At 38.7% G+C, this 14,397-nt stretch overlaps 1 protein-coding gene across 3 annotated transcripts in view; it reads left to right on the forward strand.

Moving 5' to 3' along the window:
* Nucleotides 1-14,397, forward strand: part of PTGER3 (prostaglandin E receptor 3) — a 184,164-nt gene that overhangs the window by 141,030 nt on the left and 28,737 nt on the right. Inside the window, exon 4 of one of the 3 annotated variants that reach the window (XR_007455000.1) lies at nucleotides 12,358-13,563. The exons of the other annotated variants lie outside the window; for them this stretch is intronic. The gene's annotated coding sequence lies outside the window, so the exon portion shown is untranslated. Of the gene's footprint in view, nucleotides 1-12,357; nucleotides 13,564-14,397 lie in introns of those variants that run through there. 3 annotated transcript variants of the gene reach the window in all.

The raw sequence follows: 14,397 nt of genomic DNA on the forward strand, positions 1-14,397 counted from the left end.
ATAGTGTTAACTCAATAATATGTTCACTATTCTATGTGCTTTCATGCATTAACTCATCAATCCTTAAAAACATTCCAGCTGATAAATACTATTGTTATCCTCATTCAACAGATGAGGAAACTGAGGTGCAGAGCAATAATTTGTCCAGGGCAAATAGCTAGTAAGTGGCACAGTGATGATTATAAAGGTAGGCAGTCTGAAACCAAGACAACTATGCTCATAAGCATTTCACTATGTTATTTCTATATGATGCAGTTAAAATGCAGAGGGACAAATATTTTTAAATGCTACAGCAGTTGCACAGATTCTGATGGCAGATTGGTGGTCAGCAAAGCCTTCACGGAATAGGTGAGGAATGACCATGTCTTATAGGAGTAGGGATGGACCGAGGAAGCAGGAAGTGTAAACGTACTTTAGGAAGGTGAGATGGTGTCTGTAAAGATGAGGAGGATGTGGAGAAGAATCTGTCATCTTGGTCTGGAGCAGTATTTATGACTATGGCAAATGAAAGGGAGAGGAGAGAAACAGGAAGATCATGTTAGGCGGCAGTGTGGGCTGCCTGAGTCTACACTCAGTAGTGTTGCCCAGCAGAGATGTGGGGGTGGTCTACGTTGATAAGACCAGAGTAGCCTTCACATGAGCAAATATGGCCATGAGCCTCAACTGGGCAATTCTCAGAGCCAGCAAAGGACAGGGATGCTTGGGAGACCTATATACACACTACCAGGGTAAGAGATGTTGATAGACTTCATCTTCCCACCACCCTCTTTTTATATCAATTGGGACATGGAGGTTCAAATAGATTAAGTGATATAACTAATATTGTCTGTCTCTTTAGCAGCGAGGTTAGGACTAGAAACTAGGGGATACAGTATTTTCCTTTAAAGAGGAGATGATCTTCCAGGGAGAGAAAATCAAATACACAGACATGCTGATATCAAACACAGCACAGCATTCCAATAAATGCAAAACAAACAAACAAACAGAAGTTACACAATTAAAAATCTAAGTTCTGGGAGGTTGGCTGAGCAAGGATGGAGACCAGGAATTCTGGAAGTTTTTCTGGAGACCAGTTTTTTTGTGAGGTGATAGACTTTGGTTAGAGGTGTGTAGAGACTGGGAGAAGCCAGTTCCTGAGTGAAGGCATGTCTTAGGGTACAGTGATGTGTATACACCAGTCTGGTGGGTTGTAAGGGCAGGCATCTTGATATAGAGGAGACATGGAGAGGAGACATACAGAATGAAGGTCAAGCTACTGCATTCATCAGTGGTAGAACCAAGGACAAGTTCAATTACTTTAGCTCATCTATAAAATGAAGGTAGAGATTTTTAACACATACTAGTTATTATAATTATAGAGTCATTTTATGACAGTGTGATATATAGCATGGATTGGTGTCCCTGGGTCTCCTCTTTTTCTTTTTTTTTTATTCATTGGATAAATGCATGAGTGAATAAATGGATGAATTCCCAGCTGGATTTTTTTCAAACCCATCTGAGCAACGGAAATGGGGCACTCGTCAGTACATTCAAGCATGATCTGGTAAAACATACCTCACTGCCCCTAATCTCCTCTTATATAGCTTGCTGAGGAGGAGAAAGGAAAGGAGAAAGAGTTACCATGACCCATGAGAGATGAGGACTGTCTGATGAACCAAATAGAAGGTGCCATAGATTTTTGGGTACCCTTCTCTAACTTTCTGAGAAACATACACCTTCATCAGATCCATGGCCAGAGCAGTGTTGGATCCTTATATATTATACCAGGAGCATCGAGTTTTATTTCTACTCAAACTACAGGGAAAGAAATCAATCGAGCATCCACATTCAATGTTTCAAGCCATATGCTGAGATATTTTCTCAGGTTTGGCCCTGTAACACCTAAATGTTGTTCCTGTTTGTACTCTGCTTTCTTAAGGAGAATCTGGATGTCTCCAATCCTGTGGGCACTTAATGACTAATCATAAAAATTAGGAAAAATGTTCAACAGTGTAAAGCATCATAAAATCTTAAGATTGGATGGGATTTTAAGGTAATGTGGTTTAAGGGTTTCCAGAATTTGAGATTTCAAGAACTAGTAAAATTTCAAAAAGCAAAACAAAATAAAAGAAAAATAGATAATTGGTCTAGGATGGCTACATTAATTTCTTAGAGCAGCCACACAAGTCATCACAAACTAGGAGGCTTAAATAATAGAAATGTATTGTGTCAAGATTCTGGAGGCTAGAAACAGAGATCAGGGTGTGGGCACATTTGGTTCCTTCTGAGGGTTGTGAGGAAGAATTTGTTCCATGCCTCTACCCTAGGTTCTGGGGGGTTGCTAGCATTCTTTGCCATTCCCTGGCTTGTAGATGGCATTCTCCCATTATCTCCACTTCATCTTTCCTTTGTATGTATATGTCTCTGTGTCCAAATTTCCCCTTTTTATAAAGACAGGGTCATATTGGAGTAGGGCCCACCCTAATGACTTCATCTTGACTTGATCATCTCCAAAGACTGTATTTCTAAATAAGGTCACATTCACAGGTACTGGAGATTAAAACTTCAGCTAGGGGACTAAATTCAATCCCTAACAATGGCCAACTTGTAATTTAATTAAGGATAAAAAAATACAAACAAACCTGAAATCTATTATCTTATTCTTTTCAAACAGGAGATACTTTAATGCCAAAACTTTTAGGAATGTTATCATTTCATTGCAAAGGGCAGTCTTTCCCAGAAGAATCAGGTGCAGCCTTCTACCAAACAGCATGAGAGCAAGGACTGCTTTGCTCTTACTTCCTAATCTTATTCTGGTTTTACAGGGACTTTGTCACCGACTGCCAGGATCTGTGGAAAGCATTTATTTGGCACCCTTGGTCTAGTACAACTGCTTGAACACTGCTGAAAGTCCCTTTGTGAAATTAGCTTGAGCTTTGAAACTCTCGTTGTCTTCTATGATGACACATGCAAACAAAACAGTCTGTCAAGAGGATACAGTGTCAACTTGATGTCACAGTCCTGTACATAACATTATGTGAGACCTGGCTCCTTTCCTGTTCTCTATATTTTCTTCCTCAAGTATGCTCTGAGCTCTTTCTGTGAAACAGAACTTTGTTTTTGTGAAATCTTCACTTCAGGGACTGAGCAGAGCATTCTAAAACGTCTTTGCAAAATCTGGAATCCAAATTTCAGCTTTGCATCTCCCAAACTCGTTGATTCAATTAGCCCTTATGTTGGATTTTTCGTGATTTTGTAGTTGCATGGAATAAGGAGTTACTGCTATTCATAAGCAACTAGTTGAATCCTGGAACCACTCATCTTATTTAGGGATAGAGACAAGCTTGTTCAAACCTTTAGAATACTAACCACATTGAGGCCCTTGGATGGCTCAACCTGTTGAGTGTCTGACTCTTGATTTCAGCTCAAGTCATGATCTCACAGTTTGTGAGATGGAGCCCTGCATGGGGCTCTGTGCTGACAGCCCAGAGTCTGTTTGGGGTTCTCTCTCTCTCCCTCTTTCTCTGCCCTTCCCCTTGCAGATGCTCTGTCTCTCTCTCTTTCAAAATAAATAAATAAACTTTAGAAGAAAAGGGTACTAACCACATTAACCTTAGATTGTTAGCTTTGTTATTCATGCCCAGCAAAAGACTTGCTCAGAAAGCCCTATACACACAGAGGGTGAACTATCAACTATCAAGTAGTTTTGAGAAAATTAAAAAAGGAGAGGTAAAGATCATGACCTATAAATTACTTATTCATGTCTTCTAGTTGTCATTTCTGTGTCAGAATTCTGTCCTCTCACTATGGTGCTGAGGGAGTATTCAAAGTTAAAATATCAAGAGAGAAACTTTAAGGAGAGAAAAACAAGGGAATGCTAAGAAAGTCATGTTTCAGGTTAAAAGATTGGACCTGGTATCAGACCCAGTGGTTTGAGCCCTGCCTCTGCCCCTTTACAGTCACATTTTCTGGGGCACAAAATGTACATTCTTTGAGTCTCATTTTCATCATTTATAAAGTGGAATTAATAACATCTACTCCAGGGGCACCTGGGTGAGTCAGTTGGTTAAGCATCTGGCTCTTGATTTAGACTCAGATCATGATCTCTCTGTTCATAGGTTTGGGCTCCACGTTGGGCTCTGTGCTGACAGTGCAGAATCTGCTTGGGATTCTCTCTCTCCCTCTCTCTCTGCTCTTTCCCCACCTTCATGCATGCATGCTCTCTCTCTCAAAATAAATAATACCTTTAAAAAATAACATCTACTCTATAAGTCTCTCATAAAGATGAGTAGATCTCTGAAGGGGATAGGAGTGGCTTTCAAGGGAGAGATTTCAAAAAACAGAGTAACTTTAATGTTCTTTTGCTTAAAGGTGAGCTTTCAACCAAATGGCACAGGAATTTAAAAATCCACAGTATTTTTAAAAATTCTAATTTTCCTCCATGGGTTGAACAAATTATGTAACACATTTTTTTAAGACATATTAAGTTTGCCTTCAACAAGGCAATGAAAATAACCAAATATGCCTCATATCAGACAACCAGAAAGATACTGAAATGTGTTAAGCTATTCAAGGTCACTTAAGACACTGGGAATTCAATGTAGTTTTCTGGCAGACTTGCAGGCTTAAAATGCCACTTGGTATTTAACAGAGTTAAACTGATGATTATCAGAAAACTACATAAGAAATCAAATTTATCAGGCCCTTCAAAAGGTTACTTTTCATTCTGCTGGAAGCAAAATGTGCTTCTTGGCATTTTTAATTTCATTTTACAGCAAGGAAAAAAGATAATGCATTAATTTTACTGTTACATGTGGATTAAACATTTTTATTTTGAGAATAAAATTGTTACATCGAGGAAAAAAACAGAATTTGGAGAGTATAATTAAAATATCAGGGAAGCTATCAACAAATGAATTTTCTCTGTTGTTTGTATTCCTAGCAGCAAACGTACTTTCAACCGGAACATTTAGAGAATTTCATTTTGGCAGTAGTTTTCAAAGGAATTTTTCCTGACCTATTTGAACATCTTGTATTATAAAATTCTATCCATTCATGGAAAAGTCTTGACTATTCAGGGAAGAGATTTTAGTCATGTAAAAGGCATTTCACATTCCTGCCTGAACACTGACATATGAACTCAGGGAGCTGGATTTTAGTGACAAAAAATGGTTTCTCTCTATGATCTTGACACCTACCAGGATAAGACAGATGCTGGGGAAAGTCCTGGTGAGGTAGCCTCATCAGGAAATAACAATGTCACAAGAAAAGATGCTCTCTTAGCAGAGCGACCAATATTCTACACTCCATGCACAGCATGTTGGCCCTGTTCCGATATCATTCTTTAAACCACTGTCACTGCTGAATCAATAGGCTGTGTGCTGTGGGAGAAAGCATCAGGCTCTTCTAGATTAAATCGAGGTGCTGCCTACTTAGCTGCCTGGCTTTGGAAAAGTCTTCACTGCTCTGAGCCTTGGCTTCCTCTATACCATGGGGAAATGTATATCTACCTCATGTGGCTTAGCATGAAAATTAGGTTTGGTAACATAAGGTATTTGGCAAATGATGGGTACCTTCCCTCAGGCTACATTAGGACATTGATCTGGGAACTTTTGGATGGAGCTAGTAAATTAGATCCAATCTGAGCTGTCCTGTTTTGTCCTTAGTTCCCCTCTAGTTTGTACTCAGTAGTAACAGCATAAAAAAAAAGACGAATACTGGACCTTGTTTCTGCTTTCCAAGAGCCAATCACCTAACCGCAGAAAGGATATTGATGAAATCTTGTTCAATATATACTTCAAGATATGCTGTGGGAATGGTGTTTGGTTTGGTGTGGGAATGGTTTCTTTCTAGAAAGCTAGAAAGGAAAATGAAGAAATGTTCTTGCTTTAATGGAGGTTATAATTACTGGCAGAGGACAGAGAGTAGGGTTGTGTTTATCCTTGGAGGGCCTGGTATAATTTATGAGCACACGAAGACTAGAGACGTACTTTCACTTGTAACAGATTTTCTCTGTATGCTTCTCATTTGAGATTGATTGTGCTTGGTACCAGCCATGTTAAATACATGTCAGCAGGTGATAGCCACCGTTTACTAAGTGCCACTCGGTGCCAGGCACTTAGCTAAGCTCTCTGAATACACGATCTTGTTTAAGCGTCAGAACAAAGCTGAGGTAGGGTTATTATCAGCATGTTATAGACAAGGAATCACAGGTTAAGAGAGGCTCACTAACAAGCCTCAAAGCAACAGTGAATAAGTGAGAGAACTGGGACTGAAATACAGGTCTGTCTGCCCCCAGTCTTTTTCCCCCTGAAACTCCACATTTTACTACCTCACTTCTGGGTATTTCACACCAGAGATCGTATAGTAGGTGCTCCATAATACTTGTTCACAGGATGATTATAAAGAAATACATTTCTGTCCTGGAGGAAGCCCTTTCAAAACTGACTCAGACCTATTTCGGGTTTGCCCTTCTCAGTTGAGTGAGAATTTCACGGCAAAGACTGTGTTGATTTGCTGCATTCCCACTTTTAAGGGCAACCTCAAATGTCTTTTTCTAAGACTCATAGCATATGTCTCTCTTACTCAGTTCTTCAAATTATAAAAAGTATTTGCCAAGTATTGTTAGGACCTTTTGGGATCTCAGCTGATGCTCTTATGCTGGCATAATTTTGTAATCTTCCTTTCCTTAGGCTATGAGTAAGGTTGCAAAAAAGACCATGCTATTTTTATGATTGTTGTTGTTAGAGAAAAAGAATTTTGTGCAAGTCCGCAAGCTGTAAAACAAACAGCATGACTCGAGAGCACAGTTCTGGCTCGGCGTTGGGGGTGGGGGGGCAACCACTGTGGAAGGATAAGACACTGACCTTGTTTTCATTCCGTCAAGCAGTTGGGACTGTCATTTGATGTTCCCACATTTTAAAACTGGAGGTGCTTTTTTTTGCTCGTTTTATTTCTTAAGATTCGCCTTTATCAGTTAGAGAAGAGGAGAGAACCTCTACAAAGAGTAACAAGGAGTGAAGGAAAGAGCAGCACTAGAGGTGTTAAACATTTAAATTTCATGGAAATGTTTCTGGCTGTTTTATCAATATTTAACCGTAAGTCCCTGGGTGACATCTCCCGTTGTGGGTGATTGTATTTATAGCAAACTGGAGTATAGGAAATGCGTTCCAAAATCAAAGAGGAATAATTTTTGGATTATTGTTTCTTCATTCTTTTGTTAAACAATCATCAGTTGGGCATCAGTGATAAATGAGAGTCCCTGCCTGTTAGCAGCTCATGGCCTAGGATCAGAAATAGACAAAGGAGTGGGGTAAGTTTTGTGTGACTGGATTTGCTGGTTGTAGATGAAATCCAAAGATGAGACACTTAATGCCCCCCCAAGGGGGAATGTGTCAGGAAAGCCCAGCTTGGGGAAGCTAAAAGTGAGTTTTACAAGATGAGTAGAAGTCACTGTGGCCAAGAAGCAGGTTCCAGAGAGGATAGCATTCAAATAAATAATGAAGAAAGTAAGAGGGCTTACTGTGTTTAAGGTAGGAAAGAAATAGAACAGAACTCCTGTGAATGTATGTGGTGCACAAGATGGAATCACTCACATCCAGCAGTGTGGAGTTGTATAAGTTCTTTATATATTTTGGGTATTAACCCCTTATCAGATCTATCATTTTCAAATATTTTCTCCCATTTGGTGGATTGTTTTTTTGTTTTGTTTATGGTTTCCTTTGCTGTGCAAGAACTTTTATTTTAATGTAGTCCCAATAGTTTATTTTTGCTTTTGTTTCCCTTGCCTCTGGAGATGTATCTAGAAAAATGTGCTATAGCTGTCAGAGAAATTACTGCATGGGTTCTCTTCTAGGATTTTTATCATTTCAGGTCTCTCGTTTAGGTCTTTAATCCATTTTGAGTTGCTTTTTGTGTATGCTGTTAAAAGTGGTCCAGTTTTATTCTTTTGCATGTAGCTGCCCAGCTTTCCCAACACAATTTGTTGAAAAGACTATCTTTCCCCCATTGTATATTGTTGCCTCCTTTGTCATAGATTAATTGACATTATATATGTGCGTTATCTCTGGGGTGTCTATCCTGTTCCATTGACCTAAGTGTCTATTTTTGTGCCAGTACCATACTGTTTCGATTACTACAGATTTGTAGTATATATTTAAATGTGGGATTGTGATATATCCGGACTTGTTCTTCTTTCTTAAGATTGCTTTGGCTACCTGGAGTTTTCTGTAGTTCCATACAAATTTTAGGATTATTTGTTCCAGTTTTGTGAAAAATGATGTTGGTACTTTGATAGGGATTGCATTAAATGTGTAGACTGCTTTAGGTAATATGGACATTTTGATAATATTAATTCTTCCAGTCCATCAGCATGGAATACCTTTCCATTTGTTTGTGTCATCTTCAATTTCTTTCATTAGGATTTTATAGTTTTCAGAGTATGAGGCCTTTCACCTCTTTGGTTAAGTTTATTACTGGGTAGTTTATTCTTTTTGGTGCAATTGTTAATGGTGTTGTTTTTAAAATTTCTCTTTCTGTGACGTTGTTTGTATATAGAAACACCACCAATTCCTGGGTATTAATTTTGCATCTTGCCACTTTACTGTTTCTGTTTATTACTTCTAGTAGTTTTTTGGTGGAATTGTTAAGATTTTCTATGTATCAGGGCACTTGAGTGGCTCAGTTCATTAAGCATCTGGCGCTTGATCTCAGCTCAGGTCATGATCTCATGGTTTGTGGGACTGAGTTCCACATCATGCTCTGCATCGACAGCACAGAGCCTGCTTGAGATTCTCTCTGCTCCTCCCTACTTTCTCTCTCTCTCTCAAAATAAATATATTTTAAAAATAATTTTAAAAAGACTTTTTTTTTTACATATAGTATCATGTCACCTACAAATAGCGACAGTCTAACTTTGCAATATGAATACCTCTTATTTCTTTTTCTTGGCTGACTGCTGTGGCTAGGACTTCTAGGTCTACACTGAATAAAAGTTAAATGCCAGTTGTTATTACTGTTGTTGCTATTGCCTATTGAATGCTGAGTGCAAGGTCTATCTTTCCTTCAACTTGATGTCCCCCGAAGTCCTTGTCTAGTGTCTGTACATAATAGTCTATCAAGAAATGTTGAATTGAGCTGAATTGAAATGCTATAACATAGAAGCACCAAATGAAGTTTCTGAAAGAGGTGAAGAAGAATTCATGCATGCTTAATGTACAACTTCAAGTAGTCACACAGTAAAGGTCAAATGTCCCAAAGGTGACATTTGGGAATGAAAGACAGGAAAAGAGCTATGGTATAAAGTAAAATGGAAGGTAACTCCTAAAAGTAAAGAAAGAAAACTGACCCAAGAGAAGGAGCCTAAGAAGGAGTCTTCACAGATACCTGGGGCTTTCAAGAGGAAGTTAGTAATCTGACATTTTTCCTTCTTGTCTCAAGTTTTTATCAAGATATAACATGAAGAATCATCTAATAGATTGTCACTGCAAGAAAAAAACTATCAAGCATAAACTTTATAAAAAGAATTATATATTGCCTAGAATGGAAACCTGATCTTAACACCTAATTTCAAATATTATTCAACTGGTATCATGATTCTTGTCTTAATTTTTTGTAGTAATTTAATTTTTTCTGAATGCAAGATATGTTAATCTTTATATACAAACAAAAAATAATTGCCTTTCCTTCTTCAAACTAAACTTCTCCAAAAGAGAAATAAGATAATCATATTTATTATTAACAGAACATAAATATAAATCAACAAATGGAGCACAACCTTAAGTGGAAATTCTTTTGGTGCACTGGATTTAGATTTGGGGGCATTGATTTGCATGTTGCAAAGGAGCTATTTAGCATAGATCTAGCTACAGTAGTTCAGCAGCATGGAAATCTAAGTGAAGATGGCATTAAAGAGGGGAAAGACTTCTTTGAACACGAGATAAATTCAGCACCTCTCAAGCATTTTACTTTCCAAATAAACCTCCCAAACCTGCAATGTGCTGTGGCTCACTCTGTCTCCAATGGCTGCAAACTATATGCAGTACCATACTGCATGGCGTTCACAGCACAAGGGTGCCAGGCAGAGAGAAGAAGAATCTCTAAGGAAGACGGATCTTTTTCTCATCTGCACAAATGCATGAAGTAAACATCACTGCTATATCCCATGTCTTTCCATCAGAAGAAAAAAAAATCCCAAGTACACAAATCAAGGCCTACTTTCTTACTACCGAAGATTTGCATGTCCTTTTCCCAGCATCTCTGGTGATGTTTAATTCTTGGAGGGCTGACTGGAAAATGAGGATTGACATAGATACATACATTTATGTGTTCCTGAACTTCCCTACCCTTGTCTGTGGTTCCCTTTGGTGTTTATTATTTATCCTTTGAATGGTGGCTTTCCAGAAGCTTTGAATCTGCCTGAGAGCATAAAAACACTATCTCTCTGGTGCATTTCATGCCTCTTCAGCATCTCCCGCAAAAAAACCATGCGGTGCTTTCTCTGCTCAGTCAGGGGGCTTGTTGGAGCTGTTCTCTACTCAGCTTGGAGAAAGGCCAGGGTGAGACTAGCAAGCATACATGGTAGCATTCCGCTGATTTTCAAAGAGTCAACACCCACAGCTTTGCTTGCTTTGATTACCACCAAAACGAAAGAGACAGAGTTGTTGCTTCATTGCTTTCCAGCCAAGATTAAACCCATATGAAGCTGTCTTTTCCCATCCTTATTTTGAATTGCTCAGTGGAATAAAAAAAAATATTTCTCTGCTTCTTGTTTACATGCTGGTCTATAGTTTGTATTTGAATATGAGCTTTGGCATATTATGAAACCTAGCATAACCACCCAGCTAGAAAATGATAGCTGACATAAATCAGGCAGCTCCCATGTAAAACAGATTTGTAAAATCTGCTTTATATTTCCTAATGTACCACAGAAAGGATAACAAAACTTTGGAAATTTAAAAACAGAGAGAAATTATTTAAGGACTTCATTGGAAAATAAGTACAAAGAGCAATAAACAAAATCCATCATATAAAGAAGCTTGAATTGAACTGAAAAGACGCCAACTTCAATTATTTCTCTGGCCATAAGAAATATCAGGAAGTAGGATTCAGAAACCTGAGACTCATCTCCCCCCTTGCCTACCCCACCATATACACACGAACAGAAATAATACTGAAATAAAAATAAAAAGATGCTGCTCAACAGAGACAGGGACAACATATACACATTTTTATAAAAAATAATTCTAATAATTATGATTAATAATATGCAGAATGATCTCCAAAAGAGACTAGGAATCAAAGCTAACCATAACTCAAAGCTTCAGCATTTAAAAGTCTATACCAGGTCAGGTGTGAAAAATACTAGGAAGGAATCTATTTGCTAAATTCTCCACTTAGTCCCTTAGAGAGTGCAGTGTTCTGTAGAATTCTAATGGAAATGAAAAGAGATCTGAAGTGTCATTAAATTGTATATAAATGCCCTTTCCCCAGGTCAGATGGTCTCAAGCTCTCACCACTCACATTTAGAGGGGCTCTTAACACCATGTTGCAAGTCTCCTCTCCATGCTCACAGGGGAAATTATAAGCTTCTTTTCCAAGACTTCCAAATCCTTCACGATATGTCCCAAACCATCTTCCTAGTTTTATATCAGCTCCCTCATTCTCACATCCTCTATGCTGCAGCTTTCCCCAGTGTCAATGTATTTTTCCCCCTCTTCCTCAGTAGTAAGAAGTATTTAAGAACTTGGAGTCTAGAGTTAGACAAAGGCCGACCCTGCCACACACCCAGAATGTGGCCATTGACAAATCACTTTATTTATTAATGAATACTCAGATTCAACACCACTTACTGAGCCTCTAGTGCCAGCTTTGTGTTGCGTGTTGGGGACAAAGTAAAGAGGAGTATAAAGTTCAAGGACGTTATTCTCATTGATGAAGACAGAAAATATCCGATTAGTGTCACAATGAAAAATAAAGCAGGGTAAGGATTCAGAGTGAAGTGGGAACAGAGAGGCGAGTGCGTTGTGTTTTCCACAGCTGGTCAGGAAGGCTTTTCTGAGAAGATGACATTTGATCAGAGACCTGAATTGAGGTCTGGAAGTGAGGCATGCCAATATCTGGGGGACAGTGTCCCAGACGGGGGGATCAGCAAGGAGCATTCTTGGTGCATTCAAGGAGCAGCAAAGAGGGAGAAGGGTGGCTGTAGAATGATGGATTCAGGAGAGAGTGGTAGGTAATGATGTCACAGAAGTTGAGGGCAAAATCATGCAGGATCTTGAAAGCTGTGCTAAGAACCTTAGGTTTTAATGCAAGTGAGATGGGAAGCTGTTGGAAAGTTTGTTCAGAGCACTGACATTATCTGATTTGTGTTTTTGAAAGATCACAAAGAGACCAGGTGTGAGGCAATGGCAGCAGCAGAGAGACCAGAGTCTGCAAAAGTCTGAGAGAGACGAGAATAGCTTTGATTGGAGATTGGAGCTGTGCTGGAGGAGATGTGACCGAATGACCTCAGTGTCATCTTTGGGAATTACTCCACACTGCCGTTATATCCTTGATCAAATGAAGTCATTGGGAGGATTATATGAGTTTCATTAGTATACAGTGCTTGGGGTAGTTCTTGGCATGGCTGAAATGGTTAACAAGAAGACAAGTGTTATTTCTGCCAGAAGGCTCAACGAAAATGTCACCTCTTGAAAGGCTCCCTCACCACTGACTTCCACCCATCTTTATCGTCAGCCTAATCCCTCTCTCCACTTCCTTTGCATTACGTATTATATACACCATCATAATAGTGTTTGTCATAGTGTGTCCTCATACTTTTCTTATGCTTTTGTTTTCTCAGCTATGATGTTAGCTTGATGAAGAGGGTGACTGTGCCTTATTCTTGGCCCCTCAGTGCCTAACATAGCACCTGACACATCAGAGACTCTAAATATATGCTTGTTGAATGAATAAATGAACTTAAATTCTACTTGCTCTGCGTTTTTTAACTTACTCTAATCTGTACCTCCACTTAGTATTTTTACCAGTCATGTCACTTAACATGTATCACTTAAACTTTACGATTTTGTATGCAAAATTATTGATTTTTTTGTATCCATATCTTGTTTCCAAATAGACCATAAAATCTTATGGAATAAGAATTGTTATCTTTTATGCTTTGTATGTCTCAGAGTATTATGTATTATGGTCAACTATCGTTGTACTTTTAAGAGAAAAGCTTAATGAATAAATGCACAAGTGGACTTCAGGATCATTGGAGAGAAGGCTCATTATACATTTTTGAGGGACTAAGTAAGTGATGATGTCAGAATATAATTACTAGTGTTTTATAGAAAGCAGAGAGAACCCAAGAACACTAGCCAGAGAAATTTTGGAATGCTCTCAGAATGACGAGGGAAAGTAAGAATCCCAATATCATTTCAATACTCAAGACTGTTCATCAAATCTTAGCTTATGCCTGCTTATTAAAGGGAAGAATAGAAGGAGTCTGATTCTAGAATCAGATGTGGGCTCTAGTGTTTTCCAGAAACTGACATTGGAATAGTTAGACAAAATGATGAAAGATATAAAGAATTCAATGGGATGTCATTATACTGTCTAGATGAGTTATGACCCAAATACAGGAAGAATATAACAAACGGAGAGGAGCTCCTTCAAGTTCCTATATACAGGAACTTAGATATTTGACAAAGCTCTTATACATGGGAAGACATTTAAATATCTCACCTGGCAAACGATGCAAAATCCTATCAAGGAACAACAGCCTGGAGTTGGGGGTGGTGGTGCATTCAGGTCTCTGTTAGTGGACAAAAGATTTAGGTATGTATAACTTGAACTTGAAGCACACAAGTGGTAAGACCACCCCTGTTGGAGAATGTATTCATTTTTTAAATTGATTTCTAACAAATCACCACAAACTTAGCAAGTTAAAGCAAAACAAATTTATTATCTGGCAGTTCCTAAGGGGGACTCTGGATGTGGGTTAGCTGGATCTTCTGCTCAGAGTTTTACCAGACTGAAATCAAGACTGAAATCAAGGTGTCATCCAGGGCTATGACCTCCTTTCAGACTTGAAGGTCCCTTTCCAAGGCCAGCAGGAGAGTACTCTCACTGCTTCTTGCTTCTTTTAAGGCTCACCTGATTAAATCAGACCTGCCTGGGAAATTCCCCCCCTTTGATTAACTTAAATTCATTACATCTGGAAATTCGTCACATCTGGGAAATTCCTTTTGCCATGTAATGTAACAATTGTAAGAGTAATACTCCTCATATTCACAAATTCTACCCACACCCAAGGGGAGGTGGTTATACAGGTTGTGCACACTAGGGGGCAGAAATCTTAAAGGTCATCTTGGAATAGTGTCTACCACAGAGAGAACTGACTTAGGTAAATAGGTCTAAATGTGTCCCAACAGA

Source organism: Panthera uncia, assembly GCF_023721935.1.
Source record: "Panthera uncia isolate 11264 chromosome C1 unlocalized genomic scaffold, Puncia_PCG_1.0 HiC_scaffold_4, whole genome shotgun sequence".
NCBI classification, from domain to species: domain Eukaryota; kingdom Metazoa; phylum Chordata; class Mammalia; order Carnivora; family Felidae; genus Panthera; species Panthera uncia.